The sequence below is a fragment of the Xiphias gladius genome, chromosome 16, assembly GCF_016859285.1.
Source record: "Xiphias gladius isolate SHS-SW01 ecotype Sanya breed wild chromosome 16, ASM1685928v1, whole genome shotgun sequence".
Taxonomy (NCBI): domain Eukaryota; kingdom Metazoa; phylum Chordata; class Actinopteri; order Istiophoriformes; family Xiphiidae; genus Xiphias; species Xiphias gladius.
In genome coordinates, this window is record NC_053415.1 from 19,246,209 (window position 1) to 19,264,824 (window position 18,616).

Below are 18,616 nucleotides of genomic sequence, written 5' to 3' on the forward strand. Positions count from 1 at the left end.
TGAGAAGTGCTTTGCACATTGAGTCTCACTCGCAGTCAGTGGCGCCCATTACATCATCAGCAAGTCCTTATATGGGACCGTACAGGCTCTACCGCTGTGTGTGTGCGTGTGTGTGCGTGTGTGTGCACGTATGTGTGGTTTTACTGGAGTTCAGCCCATTCCAGATGAGGTCATTTTGTAGCCATGCCAAAGAGGCTAATGGGAAGGACAGTGTTTGTTTGTGTGTGTGTGTGTGTGTGTGTGTGTGTGTGTGTGTGTGTGTGTGTGTGTGTGTGTGTGTGTGTGTGTGTGTGTGTGTGTGTGTGTGTGTGTGTGTAAAACTAAAGCTTCAATCACAATTCAAACTCAAAAGACTAACACTCAGATTGTAGGATTAGCCTGAGCGAACGTGTTAACCATGCTACATAAGTACCAAGCATAATTTAACATGTTCTTCTCATCTAAAGCCTGCACACTATTTTACATTGTGTGTGTGTGTGTGTGTGTGTGTGTGTGTGTGTGTGTGTGTGTGTGTGTGTGTGTGTGTGTGAGATGTTCTCATATCTTTTAAGAAGAGACCTGTTTTGTGAGTTGTAGCTGCTTTGCCTTGGGCCTGATAACCTGACTGGGAGATGACATCATTAGTTCATCGGCCCTCAATTACATCCATATGTCTCTTTCTTTCTCTCACTCTCTCTCTTACCCATACCCCATCTCTATCTTTTTCTTTTTCTGTCATTTAGTTCATACCTTTTTTGCTTTAAGGTACAGATTGCACTTTTTTTTTTTTCCAAGTGCAATTTTTACCTTTCTCGTGGCATCATCAATATCTTTTGTATCCCTGTGGTCTTCTGTGGCATTACTCAAGTTAAATATATGTGTTCAATGGAGCAGGGAGAGATGACGGATAATACTCTCATTATTCTCACTGATAGCCTTGCCTGTCACAACAAGAATGACACAAATCATAATGGAAAAATAAATTATATTTTAGCCTGCTGAAATAGCCTGATAGTACTACCAGTGCTACAGGACAAAACAAACATATATTTCTGCGTACGACGCGTGTTCCCCTCCGGGAGCACTTACTAGCACTGTGGCTCCTAGTTCCAGCTTTCACTGTGAAATATACCGCCGGTAGTATTTCTTTCTGTCAAGCAAACCAAACCCATGTAGTCCCCAATTAAAGGAGAACTATTTTCCCTCTGTCATGTTGTCATCACGCAGGAATTTGCAAAACAGCCTTAAAAACACACTTAGACTTGACTTTTTAGACATTTATGTTCACAGGCCTCAATATATAAAGTTACTGTCTATGCCAGTCACGCAAGTTAATGATGTAATGCCTGTATTCTGAGCCTTGTTGGAATTTCCTTAATCCATTAATTGATTCAGCACAACATTGGCTGCCTGTTTCAAAGTCAGAGATTACGGTTTAATAACATTTAATCTATAGTTTTTGGTTTGAGATGGCGATTTCTTGATGTTTAATAAACTTAGATATTAGTTATGTTAAGGCTGTCGAAGGGGAAAGTTATGTTTTGCTAAACTGTTTATAGATATTTTGATTAATTTGTGGTGGTGTTGCATTTTACTGCATTATACTGAGAAGTGTTTCTAATATTTAGTCTCCACCTTGATACAGATTGTAATCTTTTTATGAATTTATGATATATGCTGTATGAGGCTGTATTAGTTTTACTCAGGTGCACCTAATAAAATGGCAGCCGAGGTGTTGTTTATTGTATGATACTTAGAGACCCAGTTTCATATATTTTTACTTTAATTTTTTTTTTGTTTGGGGGAAATTTTAGTGTGAAATGGAAGTGGAACATCAAAATGCAGAAAGTTAGCACCTCGGTTCTGTTACATTGCTAAACACAGCTTGTATTCAAAATTGAAGCTGTCCCAAGCTGATTTCACACGAATCGGTTCAAACAACTCCAGGCATTTTCTGATGGATCAGTATTAGCTATATAAAACCCATTTGGTTATTCCTGGTACGCTAGCTGTCAAAAGCATCTCACAATACTCTATTACAATACTACAAACACACAACACCTTGACTGACTGGATAGCTCGATTGTTCTGCCTTGACCCTCAAGACTCTTCTGTAAGGAAAAGACTCTGTAAGATGAGATAGTTCTGTTGTTGTGGAATGTTAAAGTAAAATCCTCCTCATTCCTTCCAATTCCTATCCACAGACCAACTCCCAAACCAGAGTTCATGAGGTCCCTTAGAGGAGGGGCTGGCATCTGCACCGCTTGTCCTCAATTACAAGCATGATTCAAACCCTCAAAAGGCATTTCCAAGAAAACCCTCAAACATTGCCGATATGTAATATGACCCTTTTCTAGGAGAGGAGCAATCTCTTCTGTTGGCATAACTCCTATTTTCAGCCAGGGGTATAATTTAAAGATATTTAAATTTATTTTTTTTTAAGCTGCTGCCATTTACAAAGCCTTTAGTTGTACTAAACACTGCTGTACAGGATCATAGAAGAAGCATATTCCCAAAGATGCTAAAAGAAAAGCAGCTGCTCAGGCAGTCTGTGCTGACTGTCTCTCTTTATTTATCAGAACGTTTAATAAAATTGAAGGAATGACTAAACTGACCTCATATGCTCAGTATAGTTAATAAATGGGCCCAACAGCTTGCAATCAGCACAGAAGTTCTGCTCTGAAGTGATGCACTGCAAGAATCCTATTGTGATTTATTGAGATCTTCTTCTGGCACAATATTGGCTGAGTGGGCAGATGGTGGATATGTTTGAGCAGGGGGGATGGGCAGAACAGCTGTGGGTTTCCGCTACGGAACAGCCAAGTTTACTTTGTCCTTTTTCTTTGAGCAAAGTCTACAAAAGTTCCTCCACCATTTTTAATCAAGCCAGATAATTTGTTTGTTTTTGTTTGTTTTAAATTGCCAGCTTGTTAGCCATACTAGCAGTGTGCCTTTAAGAGATGGCAAAGTCAGTCTGTCTGTCTGTCTGGTCAGTCAGTCCGCCACTTTAATCCACACTGAACTATCTCAACAACTTTTAAAATGGATTTTTATTTACTTTTGTACGGACATTTGTGATCCTCAGAGGAGAAATTCTACTGACTTTGATGATCTGCTGACTTTTCCTCTAGCACCATCAGCAGGTTGACATTTTTGTGAGATGTCTCAACAACTATTAGATGGATTGCCATGAAATTTGGTACAGACATTCATGTCCCCCTTCAGGATGAATTTTAATAGCTTTGATGATCCCCTTGACTTTTCATTTAGCACCATCATCAGGTCAGAATTTAAATTTGTCCAATACTTTGGTTTGTGACAAAATACCTGCAAATTAATGACATACCATTCACTTTCAGATGTACTTGTGTTCAATGATAATTAGCAAATATTAGCATGCTAATGCACTAAATTAAAATGGTAAATGCAGTAACCATGCATCAGTATGTTAGCATTGTCACTGTGCGCATGTTAGCATGCTGACTATACCTTTTAGCTCATATGTTGGTGTGTACAGCCGCATAAAGCTACACCATGGCTGTAGATGTGTACTCTCATAAAGTAATCTTTTGTAGATCATGTGTATTCCTTCCATACATCTGTAGCACCCACTGATGATGTATTGATGAGGAAGCTACATCAGTTGGGGAGTGAAAACATGATGGAATTTTAAAAGTGGTTTGCGGGTGTAGCATAGAGTCTGTGAAGTGTTCTGTGATTCTGAACTCAAGTGGACAGATGAGAGCATATATGTCTTTTGTGTGTTGAACACGTGTGTGGTTAATGCTGAGGTGCTGTCAGCCAAGTGACAGACCATAGGAAACACATGCAGGCATAGAGCATGTTCAAATAGATGAGGTTGGAACAACCAGGCTGCTGCATTGTGATGTGCAGATGTAATCATCCTCTGACACGCAACAGGGATCATACTATGGCATAAAGTGATTATATACCGTGACTGGAATTTACCATATAGTTCACAGCTAAAACAGGTCATCTGCTCTGCACATGGCACCTTGTGGAGCTTCTTTTTCAGGGAAAATAAAAAGAGAGAGTGGTGTTGATTTTAAGCGGCTCTCTTGACTCAGAGCATATACTTTGAAAAGAATCAGGGAGGGAGATTGAAAAATAGTTGAAGAGGATTTGGAGTGGGAGTGGAAAGTTTTCCAGTCTACTGCAGAGCAAGATGTAAGAAGGAGAGGATGGCAAGGGGAGATGAAAGGAACAAGCATATCACCATGTGCCTTATGTTGTTTACCCTGTGGATAAATGCAAGCATTGACTCAGTTCAGACCTGTTTGCAGCAAGCTCAAGAAAGAGCAGTTGGGAGTGCAAAGAAAGGGAATATAAAGTATTTTTCAAGTGTGCTTCAGAACAAATATAAATATACACCGATCAGCCACAGCATCAAAATCGGTAACTGGTTTTAATGTTGTTGCTGATCAGTATATACAGGCAAGGGAGCGTTGCTGTTTGGCTTTATTGTGCATGCGCAATGAGGATTAGGTCACTTATTTAGTTTTAAGGGATACGATTAGACCTGCAACTAACAATTATTTTCATTTTCATAATGTATTCTGCCGATTATTTTCCAGAGTAATCGATTAATCATTTGACCTATAAAATGTAAGAAACTAGTTTAAAGGTCCATAAAAATTTTCTAAAGCCCAAGGTTACAACTTCAGGTTGATTGATTTGGCTTATCAAAAATCCCAAACCCAAAGATAATCAGTTATACTATTGTATAATGCAATGAAAAGCAGCAAATCCATTCGAATTTAGAAGTCGATCCAAGATCATGTTTGGCGTTTTTGCTTGAACTAATCAGTTACTGAAATCAAGAGTTTCAGCCCTGTTAGCCCATACTTTAGTTAATGTGATAAATTCAAGTGTGATGTTTTAGACACATGTTCTTAAAGGGAATACATAAAGCAGGACAGGCAGGGAGATGAAAATCCTCTGTGTTCAAGCAATCAGGAATGTATGTGCCACACAGGGTTCACACCGCACCACAGACATGCTGTCTACTCATGTATTAATCATCATTAGGCCAAGATGAACCACAGAGCCTTTATGTGTGAATGTTTAGGGTTTCCACATCGTATTTGAATAGACAGAATTCTAGTAAACTTAATCACTCTACTGGCATAACTATTTTTGGTCTTTGATTGTGTGTGTGCTTGTGGTGGATCAGTGGAGCATTTTCACTTTGGCACGCAGATGCAGACAACTAGTCTCCTCCCAAGGCTGCAAGCCCAGCGTGGGTCCAGTCTCTATACACCTAGATTACAGAGTGGACTCTGGTACATGAACCAAGACAACCAGAGAATTCAACATAACAGCCCTGTTTTAGGTCTCAAATTGCATAGGAGAACTGGTGGCCATCTTCATGCTAGACCTAGCTATACCCACAGGCCACATCTAAATGCTCTCTCTATTTGGGAACCATCAGCAAACCCTCATCCCATTTACTTAGTTTAGAAGAAAGCTTCATCCTTTGCAGTGTGGTATTGTTGAATTGGGAAGGAGGGTACCAATTTAGACTGTATGTGTAATTGCATGTTAGTGCATGTTTATGTGTTTACAAGGGAGAGTGAAAAGAGCCAGGCTGGCCGCAGGTCTAACCAAGTCCAGGATGTAATGGACTGTGTCTGAATGGAGTAAGTCTAAGTACAGTTTTGAGGTCACATTCACTGTTTGGTAGAAATGCAGAAGCCAACAGTGCCTTTGCTCTATCGCTCAGCCATGAAGAGCATTACAGACCGACATAGACTAAAAGAGTCTAAGCCTGTGCAAGTGTATGTCAGAGCTCAGATCTGGCTTGTTCCAGTGCTGAAATACTTTAATCCCTTAGCCTTTTCTAAACTATCTGTAAATCCTCATCTATTTTAAATTTGGAGGGTTTCTGAAAGGCATAGGTCGATATTTGTACAAGTTTAGCTTCAATGCAGGCTACCAATTTAGTGGAAACTATAAAATATTGTTTTCTTTTCTTAGGCGTTCATAAGATCCTCTTGGGCTTGGTGCACTAACCTTTCTCTGTCCTGCTCCAGTAGAGTGGTAAAGCAGTTGCTCTTATGAATAAAAGCCCTGTGGCTCCTCTGTTGCTCCTCTAGCCTGTGTAAGGCGCCACTGTGAGAGCGGGACATCTCCACAAGCTGTTCCAGCATCCGTTTGGATGTGCGCTTCTGGGCCTCCACCAAGTGGTTGAGCTGAGGAGAAAAGGGGGAAACAAAATGGGGAGAGGGGGGTGAAAAAGATGTCAGTGTACCTTGACAAGTGGAAGGGTTGACCAGGATGAGGAAAGAAGGCCTACATAGTTTGTAAATGTGGTACTATCAGCCCTAACAATATTATTGTAACAGTCTAATGCCAGGCTAATGCTTCTGGGTAGTGTAGACTGCAACTGGACATCAGTTGTGATTTTAAAGGATTAATTCACAGAGATTTCAAAAAGTGTATTTTCCCCCTTGCCCCTATTGCTGTGTAGCCTCTCAGATAGTTTGGAGTTTTTCTGCCGAGATTTTGAGATTTAAGACCTCCACCTCAATACAACTAGCATAGATGTTATTTCATTGAAATAAGCTTGCGGTTACTCAGGATAATTGCTTCATTGGAATTACATTCTCTTTAAGAAATAGTCATTATAAAAACTTTTGACAGTGAGGTCTGTAGATTAGTACAAAACAAGCATGTAACACCTGTAGTGCAAAATTACAAATTTGTGCAATGATGCAGGAGTAATAAATGCTGTTTTGTCAGACAGTAATGCATTCATCTCATTAAATTTGATTATCCCCTCCATATGGTGTTTGTTTTCTTAGTATTGGCTGTTGTTACCTTAGCAATTGGTTTTTCATACACATCCTGCAGGTGGTCTTGCTGGGCCTGGAGAGAGTCTCTTTGCAGGGCACAGAGAACCTTCTCTGGTCCACTGAAACCATAGTGGGCCCCCAGTAGCGCCGGATCTGTCTTCTCTGATTTCAACACAGTGATTACCTCATCTCTGGCCTGGCGTGACAAACATTGCAGTAGAACAGTAAATTTACCTTAAATATATCATGGTAGCTGCCGTTACAGTCACAATCTCAGTTTGTGCGGTTTAAATGAGTTTTGAGTTTCACATGAACTAGGTTCAACTACAGACTGAATATGCGATATGCACAAATCATCCTACCTGTAATTCTCCTTCCAGGATACTGAGCAGAAACAACAAGTCATCATGGGACAGGTCTTCTCTTGTGTGTCTGCCCTCCCTCCTCTCCCTCTTATCTTGCATGTTGTCCCTCTGGATAGTGCTTTTAGGGTTCTGGATGGGGATGGAAGAGAGGGTCTGTGTTGTAGTTCTTTGGTGCACCTTGATTCCAAGACACCATATTACAGCTTTTACCAAAGGGGTTCCATGTCGTAAAGTCCACCTAGGAGGACATGGAGAATGAAAAATGAGTGGAGGTGGCAGGTATTCAGAACCTTCTTCTGACAAAGACAAATGCGTGCTGCCGATCAAAGAGTTTAAACAAGGTCATGAATTGTATCCTTAGCGTACAAGTGGTTATTATGTGGCTTTAATAAGTGACCAGCTGATGCATATTATATAAGCCTTTCTGGGCTGATTTAGTCAGAAGGCCTCTTCTCATAACACTTGGTGTTACTGAAACGGATAAGTGTGCGGCTGGCATTACTTTGTGTGAGGCTTATATCATCTCGTAGTCCTAGCAAAATTAGAGCCATGACTGTCAGCCTGGCAGACAAAAGGACTAAAGGTTTCCAAAAAGTGGGATGTTGATTGCTGACAACATAAGGGCTGAATATGTGGGTGCAGCATGTCTATGTGTGTATATGCATGTTATTGAAGCATATCACATCAGCGAAACAGTGTTAGCTAGCCAGTTTTCTCTTGAGTTGATGTTTGCAACTCAGATTTAGAGAGAGAAAGCAAGCAGGTTCATATTAGTGAAGGATGATGTCATATCTCTGTTCTTCAGCTCTGCTTCCCTAGTCCAAGCTCTCACAGAAGCCAGGAACACCACTTATTCCCTAGTTGTTGGTCAAGTTTCTTAAGTAAGTTAAAGGCCCTTGTGTTTTCCTTTCTTGTGGAAACTGAGAAAAGCAATTAAGTGAAATGTTTGAAAACATACAGAGGTTGTGTTTTTAGTGAAGTTGTTTTAAGACCGTGATTAAGATCTCTGACCTTTTTTGTAGGTGCTTGTTAGAAATTCTGTGTCTGAACAGGAAAGCAGTGACTCTCTGTCATTAAGGCTTGAGAGCAACCTTGAGACTCTCTAAACAAGATCAATAATGTTACATAAAGGACAAACATTGTGCAAGAAAAACAGACCAAACAGAAAGCAAGCCCTTTAGCTGTTCCAGATTGTAGCCAGTAACATCCCTCGGATATTGAATCCTTGTGAGAATGTAGGCTTACGAAATAGATGGTGTCTGCATAGAGGTATTTTTCTCTTGGCCTTTGCGTGGAAAGGAAAAAGCGTGACGTTCTCAACTCCCTCCCTTCCTCTTAATACCCTCTTGGTATCAATCAGGAAGACAGACGAAGCTGTCTTGGCTATCCCTACATTCCTTTGACCCACTTGTTTGCGGTGGCAGGAAAGGATCATGGAAGCTCTTAACACAGTTGCTAAGGAGTTTTCATTAGGTCCCTTTTAAACTATCAAAACTTACTGTACTCAGGACTTATTTTCTCAAAACATACAGGACCCTATTACACTATTACAGTACATAAACTCAAGGTGATTGTATGTTCTATTATTGAAAGAAAGCAAATGGTTGAGGATTTGGACTAAAGAGAACCTTCATCAGTCAGCTTGAATGGGTTTAGCCCGGGGTTGGTACAGATCAAGATGAAGCCATGCAGTAGAGCTGTGAATTGGTGATCTTTGGCAAATATTTTCAGTGGTGGCCTGGGGTCTGTTATCCTTGGACATGAGTATGTATATATTTATTTTTCTCTGCCAATTCGACGGTGCTGTTAATGTGAGCAGTCAAGCCAAGACACGTGCTGCTGTTTCCTTGCCCTTGGCCTTAAATTGACTAATGTTGATGGGGTCTGACCACCTCACAATTCTCTCTCAAACGCACACACACACACAGATGGCATGACTCATTGTGTTCTTTCTTTGGTGTGCTCAAAGTGTCTAGACAAGCACATGCATACTGATGTCTAAGCACACTCCCACACAATGCCAGGCATGTGAAAATACCTCTCAAGTTTTGGCTCTGAGCCAGAGTCAGCCTTAATAATGGTTGCCAGGGTTGCCCCACAGAGGACTGTCCACTGGCAGGCAGGCTGGATGCCACACATGTGGCTTGCTGCCTCTGTTTATTTGTCTTAACACCACCCAAGGCAGCATGCCTGCATCCCTCCCGTCTACTCAAAAGGGCACCAGCTGCCCTCGCAATAAACTATTAACACTTCCAAAAAATAATCTCACTCAGTGCACTCTCTCCCAATTGAAAACTGGTCTACACATACACACAGGTGGCATCTTAACAGTAAAGTGAAATATGGTCATGGGAGTAGCCACACCTTTTCTTTCCCATTGTCAAACCAGCTCTGTAATCAGCCTCCAAACCAAGTTTAGGTTTGTCATCTTTATATGCAGTTTTTATTAAAGCACTGAGTGGGCTTGTCTGTACTTTTTTCAGATTGTCTCTTTTAAAAAAAGAGACAATCTTTCACTTAATCACTTTTTTTCACTTTTTAAGAGTGGAGTCTGTCTGTTAGTATCGCACATGCAGAGGTGCGTGCGTGCGAGCAGGTGACGGTATATACACTTTTGCCACTGGTTTCATGCTACTGCACTGGTGGACAGGTTGTAGTGGTAACATGCCAAGAAATGAGGGAAGATAATTCTTAGAATACGAAACCTGTGTTTTCAAGTTTTGAGCTCAGTAGGCAGTTTCCTGCCTCAGATACAAGGAGAATGCTCTGAATGAATAAAATCTTAAAATGGATTTATACTCCTTTCAAACTATATATCAGGTTGTCGGATAGTGTCGGAACCTCCCCCAAACCAACACACAAACACATTTCTGACATCAGATTGGATTTCCCCTTTCCCCTTCCAACCATTTCTATAACTTTTTTAAACCAACAATCCAACAATCACGCCCACTTGAAGCCATGGGAGAGGAGCCAGGCATCGAGCTTCTCTCTGTAGCTCTCCTTTTTCATTTGTTACTCTGTTTAACTGTTTAACTATTTGTAGCACTGTTTTCCTTGACATTCGGAAAATATGCACCATTATCCCAGGTTTTAAATGAAACCAGCCCCCCCCCCCAAGAGTTTTCTATGCCCTCTAGTGTGGCTTTTTGGAACAGCTTAAACCAACCCTTACTCTACTGAGCATACAGCGCAGTATGCTAGGTAAAAAAAATGCTGTATTTTTTTTCCCCTGAATGTCGCCCCCCCTCTTTAGGAGCAAACAACCTGGCACATGGCCCACAGGTAATTTAAGTTCGAGGCCCCTGCTTTAGCTATTCACTCCCAGCAGGCGGCTGATATTCACTTTATATACACCTGTCATGGGAGGTTGGCTCAGTCTGTGCCCTGGAGTCATCTCTGGCCTCCAGTTTCCCAGGGTCAAGTTGGCAAAGCACTCTGTAATTCAAATTCTGTATGGTTGATGTATGTTTTGGCAGGAGCACAGTACTGCAGGCATGGTTGGTAAGAGGGTTATAACACAGAAATTATACAGTTAGCAAGTCAGCCAAAGAGAGTGGGAGATGTTGAACATCCTATAAATTTATTTTGTCACCAGCTGTTATATACTTCATTTTTATGAGTTAGGTTAAACTGCACAGTGCTAAATGTTTCACACACCGATGACTGTAACACAAAAAGAGGGAGCATTAGATGAACCTACCGTCTTCACTGCAAGTGTTGTGTTCACTCTCCCTAAGGACACTCAATGCTTTGTTTAGAGTGTTAGACCATTGAATTTTCGTGGCTAGGGAATTTACCGCAGTTAACAGCAGATTTGTCATCCTTATGTAGGTTTGGAGGTATCAGAATTGGTATTGGGAGAGAAAAGTTGGACTGGTGCGTAAAACGTTTAATTTTGCCATGATTTTTTAATTCGTGTAGATAGACTCCAAGGATAAATTTGACACATTTGATTCCACATGCCTAATCTGGGACTCTTTTTATTTTACATCAAGAATTTTTGGCCTGTTCATGCGCATTGATCTATGTTACCAGAGAACTAGTGATTAAGAAACTGCAGAAGTTTCTTGAAAATATTTCAGCTTTTTTGCAACTACGCATGTCTTATATACAGCAAATACGATTTCTAAACAGTTTTTTCTGCCTTAAACATCATTTCCTTTCAGTATTTGGCTGTGTTTTGTTTGAAGTGCCTGACAGTTTTAAGCCCCAGATGTGACAGTGCTCCTGCCGCCTGTGTTGTTAAAAGCGCCCAAGGCTTTCAAGACTTCTGAATGTTGGGTTGATGAAAGAGACCAAACATTTTCCTGTGATATAGATTCCTTTGCATGCTTCATTTATAATCTGAACCGTTTGGCTCCACATGGAATCAAATATTTTCCTGCTCACAAGATCTGTGAAGAGAGAGCACACTTTAGTGTCATCATATGCTGCCATACAGCTGTCAGGCCTTAAGTGATCTTTGAAGTCTAGAATGGTATTGGTTGGACTAGAACTAAAATAAAATAGCGAGAGTGAGCTAAAGTATAGTTGTGGAAAGCAAAGCAGTAACTATATGGCAGTCTGTGATGAAATGAAATGTGGTCTACATTGTTGTGTTGTGATGCAAGCTGTGTCCTTAAGGAGTTATTTTTGTTCAGCAAGACTCTGTGGCAGGAGATTGCTCACTTAATAGTGTGAAATTCTACCATTTACTGTGGATTTTGTGTGCACTAGTGACCGTGTATGTGCTTGTGCGTAGGCATGCACTTTTCACACAGACACATTTAATCTCTCCCCTAACTTTGATTTAAGATGCTAGATTCCATGAGTATTGCATCAGAGTCTTGCATTGATGATTGATACAGAATGAAGGATGAGCACAGTGTTACTAATATCATCCATGTGATATTTGCCACGGGGGGGATTTAGAAAAGAGCAGGAGAGGAATAGATGCTGTAATGTTAGTAGGACAAGTGTGACAAAGCCTAATTATTTAAGCTAAAGTTTGGATGCCTTAATTAGTTTTGGCCAACAACAACACCCATCACATAAACTGTAATATGCTGTCAAGGTGAGAAAGGGTTTCCTTTTTTTTTTTTTTTTTATCCTTGTGAAAGCTTAAAAGCTTTGAGTTATTTACATAACCTTGTATCTCTGATTAGCTCCTCCTGTGCAACATTATCAGGAGCATCTATCACACTCTGCCAAACAGGATTGGCTTCACTTAAACACATGAATGATAGTGTGTCCCCATAGAAATCGGGGGATTATACCACACAGATCAATTGATCAGAAAGACAGAAAATGAAGGCTATCACTGAACCAAGGTAATTTAATGTTATTTTGTATGTGTGACTGACCACTCTTATCAGACTGATTCCCTCAGAGGGAAACATTAGAGGTCAGATCATAGATAATTTAACTTAACACTTCCTTTGACTGTAACAGAGAGGAGGATCAGCTTAGACATGGCATACTCGCACGTACCCACACATCTAAAGACTTTGGATAAGCATGCACAAATTCAGTGTCTCTTTTTACTCTTCAGCCAAGACTTACAGTCTTGCAAAACAGTTGAAGGAATTGAAATGGGGACTGGAGTCTATACTGTCCTTGAACATCAAACTTGGTTTTACTTAGGTGAATTTAAGGTAAACTAGAACTGCCTGGGTCGCAACCAAAACCTGCATACTGTTGAACACCTGTTCCCTGTCAAGGTAGTTAATATCAGATTGTGTGTATAGCTTTTCCTGTGTTGAAACATAATACATAATGTTAGTAGTTTTTGTGTGCATTATTTTAGAACAGGAAAAGCATTTGGTTTAGTTATCCAGATTTCGTAAATTAATCAGGGTTGAGTCTGTGTTTGAAAGTGTGTGTGTTTGAGTGTGTGTGTGTGTAGGCCACCACGCCTGTCACAGGAGATTTAAAGCATGTCCTGCTTTGTGTATCCAAAATATGGTTGTAATCTTCAATAGGTAATCAGTGTCAGTGTTACTACGCATCCAATACTCCTCCTGCTGGTGATACGCCATCCCTGCATTTTGTCAGGTATAAGCTATGAGTATTACTGACAAAAGCTTAAATATCCTATCAAACACTAACAAGAGCAAGAAGTACAAAAGAACAGCTACTAAAATTAAAAAAATTTAAGACTGTATGGGCTGAACAGCTAAATTTTAGAAGCCAGCTGAATATGTAACCAGAGACTGGTATTCTGTACTGCCTTTCTTCCAGTCATTCCACTATAGCCCGCTTGTTAATTTTGTGCATGCAGCCTAACTTCCCCATTGATTTAGCAATAATACATGCTCAAATTGTGACTTGAGGACAGATGCTGCAGGGCTCCAAAACCAATAACTGCTACACCCACTCACCCACCCACACCAATACCAAGATCAGTTAATGGTACATGTCTTGAGATGAGTTATTGATTGTTGAAACAAGCGCTGAATTGATTTCATGGAAAGTATCATATTGTTGTTTTTTTTATACAAGCACCAATATAACAACAAAAATGTCAGAGTATATTTGGGGCTGGGGATGCCAAAGCCTGTTTAATGCTGTAATTGGGCATGTTGTGTTTTCAGGAGGATGAAAGGTGTAATTGGTTTCTATTATCCCTCTGTACAGGCCAAATTGGTAGACCTATCTTTAATCAGACTAATAGTGAAAACTGCTGATGGTGATTAAGAGCTTTTCTGAGGTCATGGCTGATAATGTCTTAAGCAGTTGTGTGGGTACTGTGCCGATTTACAGGAGGTAGCACATCACCCCTGAAAACTAAGAAGTCTGAGTAAAGAAATCAAATTGCCTTTTGTGTGATACTGAAACATTCAACCCTTTCCTGGAACCAGTCAGTAGATCTTAATTGCATACAGTCATCGTCATTGACCATCCATTAAAAGCAGTAACCTCTATTGATCACCCATTAAAGATGATCGGGCAGTCCCATATCCCTGTATGTGATTCCTCTCCACAGCCTTTGACTTTCATTGATCTCTGGTTATCTGAGCTGTAAGCTTGTTGCCCGGTATGCGTTTATAAGGATACACTTTTCCTCCTCCAGCATCCACCATCTGGATCAACTGTGGCGTGGAGGATATTGGGGATAAGGGTTAGAGGACCTGAAGATATTGACTTTCTCATAGGTCGAAGTCTGCTGTCTCCAGGCAACACTTTGGACTTAGCCTGGTTTCCTCAATACTGTTTTATTTATCTGGTGTGCACTGGGTTAATCTTGTCATCTTTGTCACAACCTCCATTCATTGGCCATCTTTTTATTGTTGGCCAATATATTCATCTGTTCATTCTGTTCTTTATTTTCTGGGTTTAATAATTGCTAAAACCCGTGATAGCTATTTGTATTACTATTTGCTGTTTGAATTTAGCTTACAAGAATCATAGGTTACAGGAATCTATTAATTTTTATAATCCCTACGCTGTTGCATTTGGCATCAATCTGTGAATGCAATAGTATGCAAGAAGTGTTATAAAGTACTGGAGAGAGATTTTCTTGCCTTTAACTACTACAATACCTGTACAATTCAATGCTATGCAATATAAAGAGGGGTAACAAATTAAAGAAAAATACTGGATTAATCAGTTTGATTCCTATCATGCTCTTTGAAATCTATTTTAAAAAAAAAAAAAAAAAAAAAAAAAGCTGAGCAAGCCATGTTGACCATTTTGGGATAAAGATGTCGAGAGTGACAAGGATTTGTTATTGGGGCAAAAATCATAAGTGTATAAATTTAGAGAGATATTGAAAAAAGTGAGGTAGTCCGACAAGTCGTTCCTCACCAAGTTCGTGACCAATGAGCATACATGTGTCGTACACAAAGAAAATGGTAAGAGGCCAGAATGCTTTACTTCTACGTTAAGGGAGGCCAGTGTATTCTTTTATGCTGTGGGATACTGTTCTGGCATGTTGTGGGTCCACTTGTCCACTTAAGAGGGAAGCGCCACAGCAAATTAACCAGTTATACTGACTAAAACATTGCTATCCTGACATCCACAGGGTGCGAGGGGTCACACGCTGTGGATGTCAGGTGAGAATAAAAATGAGGTGAATCATCTTCTACGGCCTGCGAAGTCACTAGATCTCAACCTAATTGAAGACCTATATGCGATATTGGACTCACATAATAGACAACAATACTGTCATTAAAACATTAAGCGAAAGAAATATATTTTGGAAACGAGTTCATCCCCCCATTGGATTTCCAGACACTTATAGAGTCTATACTGAAGAGCACTAAAGCTGTTCTGGTGACCCAACACTTACTTACATACATACATACTTATTTACTTACTTACGTTTCATTTTGTTTTTCCCTTTCATTTTGCACACATCCCAACGTCAGGTATGTTGGGCCACCAGACCTTTAACACTTATTGTTGATCAGACAGGTGCATCATTCTCAGTCATTAGATATTCATGATATGTGCCTCTTGCCATGCTTTTTTTGAGACTTTAATAAGTCAGGTGCTAAAGTACAGACAGATTGCATATGCAGTATCGGTCAAACAGAAATATTTAGTCAGATATATGATACCTGGATTGTTGGTCGCATTGTTAGTGACCAGTATAGAAGTGACCACCAAAGTCACAAGCATTTTTACCTGTGCATGAGGGGACCATTTGCTATTATTGAAAATATAGTCAATAAGCAATCTTTAAATACTGCACCACCAACCTTTTGTGGTACTCTCACCTTATCTGTCTGTTTTAAATGATTGTTTCACCCAAATTCTTCTTTACCTCAGGTATCTAGCAGGGCGTATTGTTGTGGTTTACTTTTCCCAGGCTTTGATCTGTCAAAAATTTCTGCCTCCAACTCCAGAATAGTATAGTGAATAGAAATTTATTCATGGTCCTCATAATATTATAAAATTAACTTAAAAAAGTTCTTGAACAAAATATTTTATTATTGGTGCAGACCGACAGTATATTAAGCTGTTGAATTTTTTTTTTAATTATACAGAATATACTATATTAAATGTTCCATTAATTGTCATTTTGGTCAACGAAGCCTTTAATGGCCATCTGCTCTCCTCTACATGGCAATTTCATGCATAAATGTTAAGACAGTATTGTGCCATAGGGGAAACCACCTCTGATGCCATACAACCTTTGTGATTCTAAATTGTTAACACATATATCCTTGACCAGTGTGTTAGGGTTTTCTTTGTGCCATTGTTGAGATTAGAAATATGTTTTAAGCCTAACATCAGTCTGGCTGCCCTGTCAGCACCTTCTAGTCATCTGACAGTTTCGTTAAATTAGTATTTCACGGCTCATTGAACACAAAATAGCAATGGCAGATGATGTATGTGATTTGTGTTTTCAATTCAAGCACATAAACTGCCTGTAGATGATGCCAATGACATTAGAAAGATTAATTAATTGTTAAATTTTGTTCTCACAAGCTAAACATTTTACCTTGCTGATCATTACTAAATTAAGCCATCCTATAATACTAAGGGACACTTACTGTAAAACGTTTGGTTACTGACTGTATCCCTTTCATTCTTAAATATTTAAAGATCAGTACCACACTGTTCTAACGCAACCTTGTTCATTAATGAACACACCTAAACCAAAGCCAGATAATGATGGCCAATACCAGTACCAACAGGGGGAAAAACACTTACCTGGTACAGGACAGGTGGACTCCTCACTGTTCATATATAGGCCTGGATTTTTCTTTGATTATAGTCTGTCCTCCTCACCTGTGTAATTAGTTTTCCTTCTTCCTTTTTGTCCTCTCGTCCTTGGTCGCTAGCACCTGTTTATCCTAACGTTCCTTCCAACCATCCACAATAAAAAAACAAGAAAGGACTGAGAAGCAGAGGAAAGAGAGTGTGAGTGGTGAATGGTTGGCTTGGCCCATCAATATTAGGGGTGGTCTTTCAGCAGAATGGGTGTATGCCTGGACAGATGACTGTAACAAATAAGATGGAAGTGTTGGAGTGGGGGATGAAGTGGAAAAGGGGAGTGGTTATGGAATGATAGAAAGAAAAAGACTTGTGAGGGAGAATTAGAGAGCTGGAGTGGATGAAGGTGCCCCAATCCATCTTTCACACTCTCTTTAATCGGTTGTTGACTAATATCGGCCCCAAGGAAGAAAAGACAACAGTAGAAGGGTGTGAGAATAATAGATTGAATGGAAAATCGGAAATTGAGATTGGGAAAAACTACGAAATCATGCTGCATGCAGACAGGGTTGGCAGAGTGGGGAAAAAATGGAAAACCTCCCATTATTCTAACTTGGGAGCGTTGAATGGTTACAGTACACGCACGCAGGCATGGTTACCCCCACTGTTAGCTTTGAGTTCACATGGTTTAAAAAGCCTAAAAGCTACTTTTGCAGTATGTGGAGCAGTTCTCATTAACAAGTAAAATTAGATGTAAAAAAACCGATTGATTAATGATAATATTGGATTTTATTTACATGTAACTGTCAGTGATGGTGGCTTGCAGCCATTTTGCCAAAAGTTTGTTTACATTTCTGTACTTCTGTGTGGGAGATAGCTGGAGAGATATCGTCCCTAAGGCTGGAACTAATTATCATTTTCATCACTGATTAATCTTTGGGTTATTTTCTTGATTAACTTGATTGACTACTTATTCTGTCTATAAAACATCAGAAATTTGTGAAAAATGTCCTTCCCAGTGTCACAGAGTCTAAGGTGATGTATTTAAATGTCTGTTTTGTCCAACTAACAGTGAAATCCAAAGGCACTCGATTTACTATGATAAAAGAGGAAAGCTTCAAATTCTCTCATTGGAGAAGGTCCAACTGGAAAATTTTGACATTTTTGCTTTAAAAATTACTCAAAAATGATTAACTGGCTCTCAAATAGTTGTTGATTAATTTTCAAACAATTGACTAATCCATAAATCAACTGATCCTTGTAGTTCTAATTATCGCTGTCAGAAATTTCCAGTGTCTCCAACTCAGAATTACAACTGGAAGGCTGACAACAGTTTTTCCAATTTGGTTGCTCCTAATTACAGTCTAAAAAATATGATGTAAACTCAGCATCAGCCAAATGCAGCTTTAAGCATTTGCATTTGGGCTTGAAAGGGCAATTTTACTCTAAACCAGTTAAGGTAGAAAAGCGCTGCTGCTGCACTCTTTTCTATTGTTTACGACACTGAAGCAGTTGTTTTCCGTTAGTGGTTAATGATATTATCCTGTTGGGATGTTACTGATTGGGATTTGGAAATAAGTGCAACATGCTTGAAATTTCAACCCAGACAGCAATACATAAGCTTTTTTCTATTAAATCTGATAGACATTGCCATGCTCAAACTTGGGCTCTTACAGGTGAATTTTAGCCTTATCCACTGAAAAAGAAAAAGAGGCAGTGTTGGCCTGCCGGTTCTTTGGACACTGCAGTTAAACCAGCAGATTTATTGCAGATTTCATTCTGGCATCTGTTCTTAAAGCTGAAGTATTTTGA

The 18,616-nt window shown here is 39.7% G+C and overlaps 1 protein-coding gene across 3 annotated transcripts in view; it reads left to right on the plus strand.

Moving 5' to 3' along the window:
* cmss1 (cms1 ribosomal small subunit homolog) overlaps positions 1-18,616 on the plus strand; it is a 32,402-nt gene that overhangs the window by 10,352 nt on the left and 3,434 nt on the right. The window lies entirely within an intron of this gene.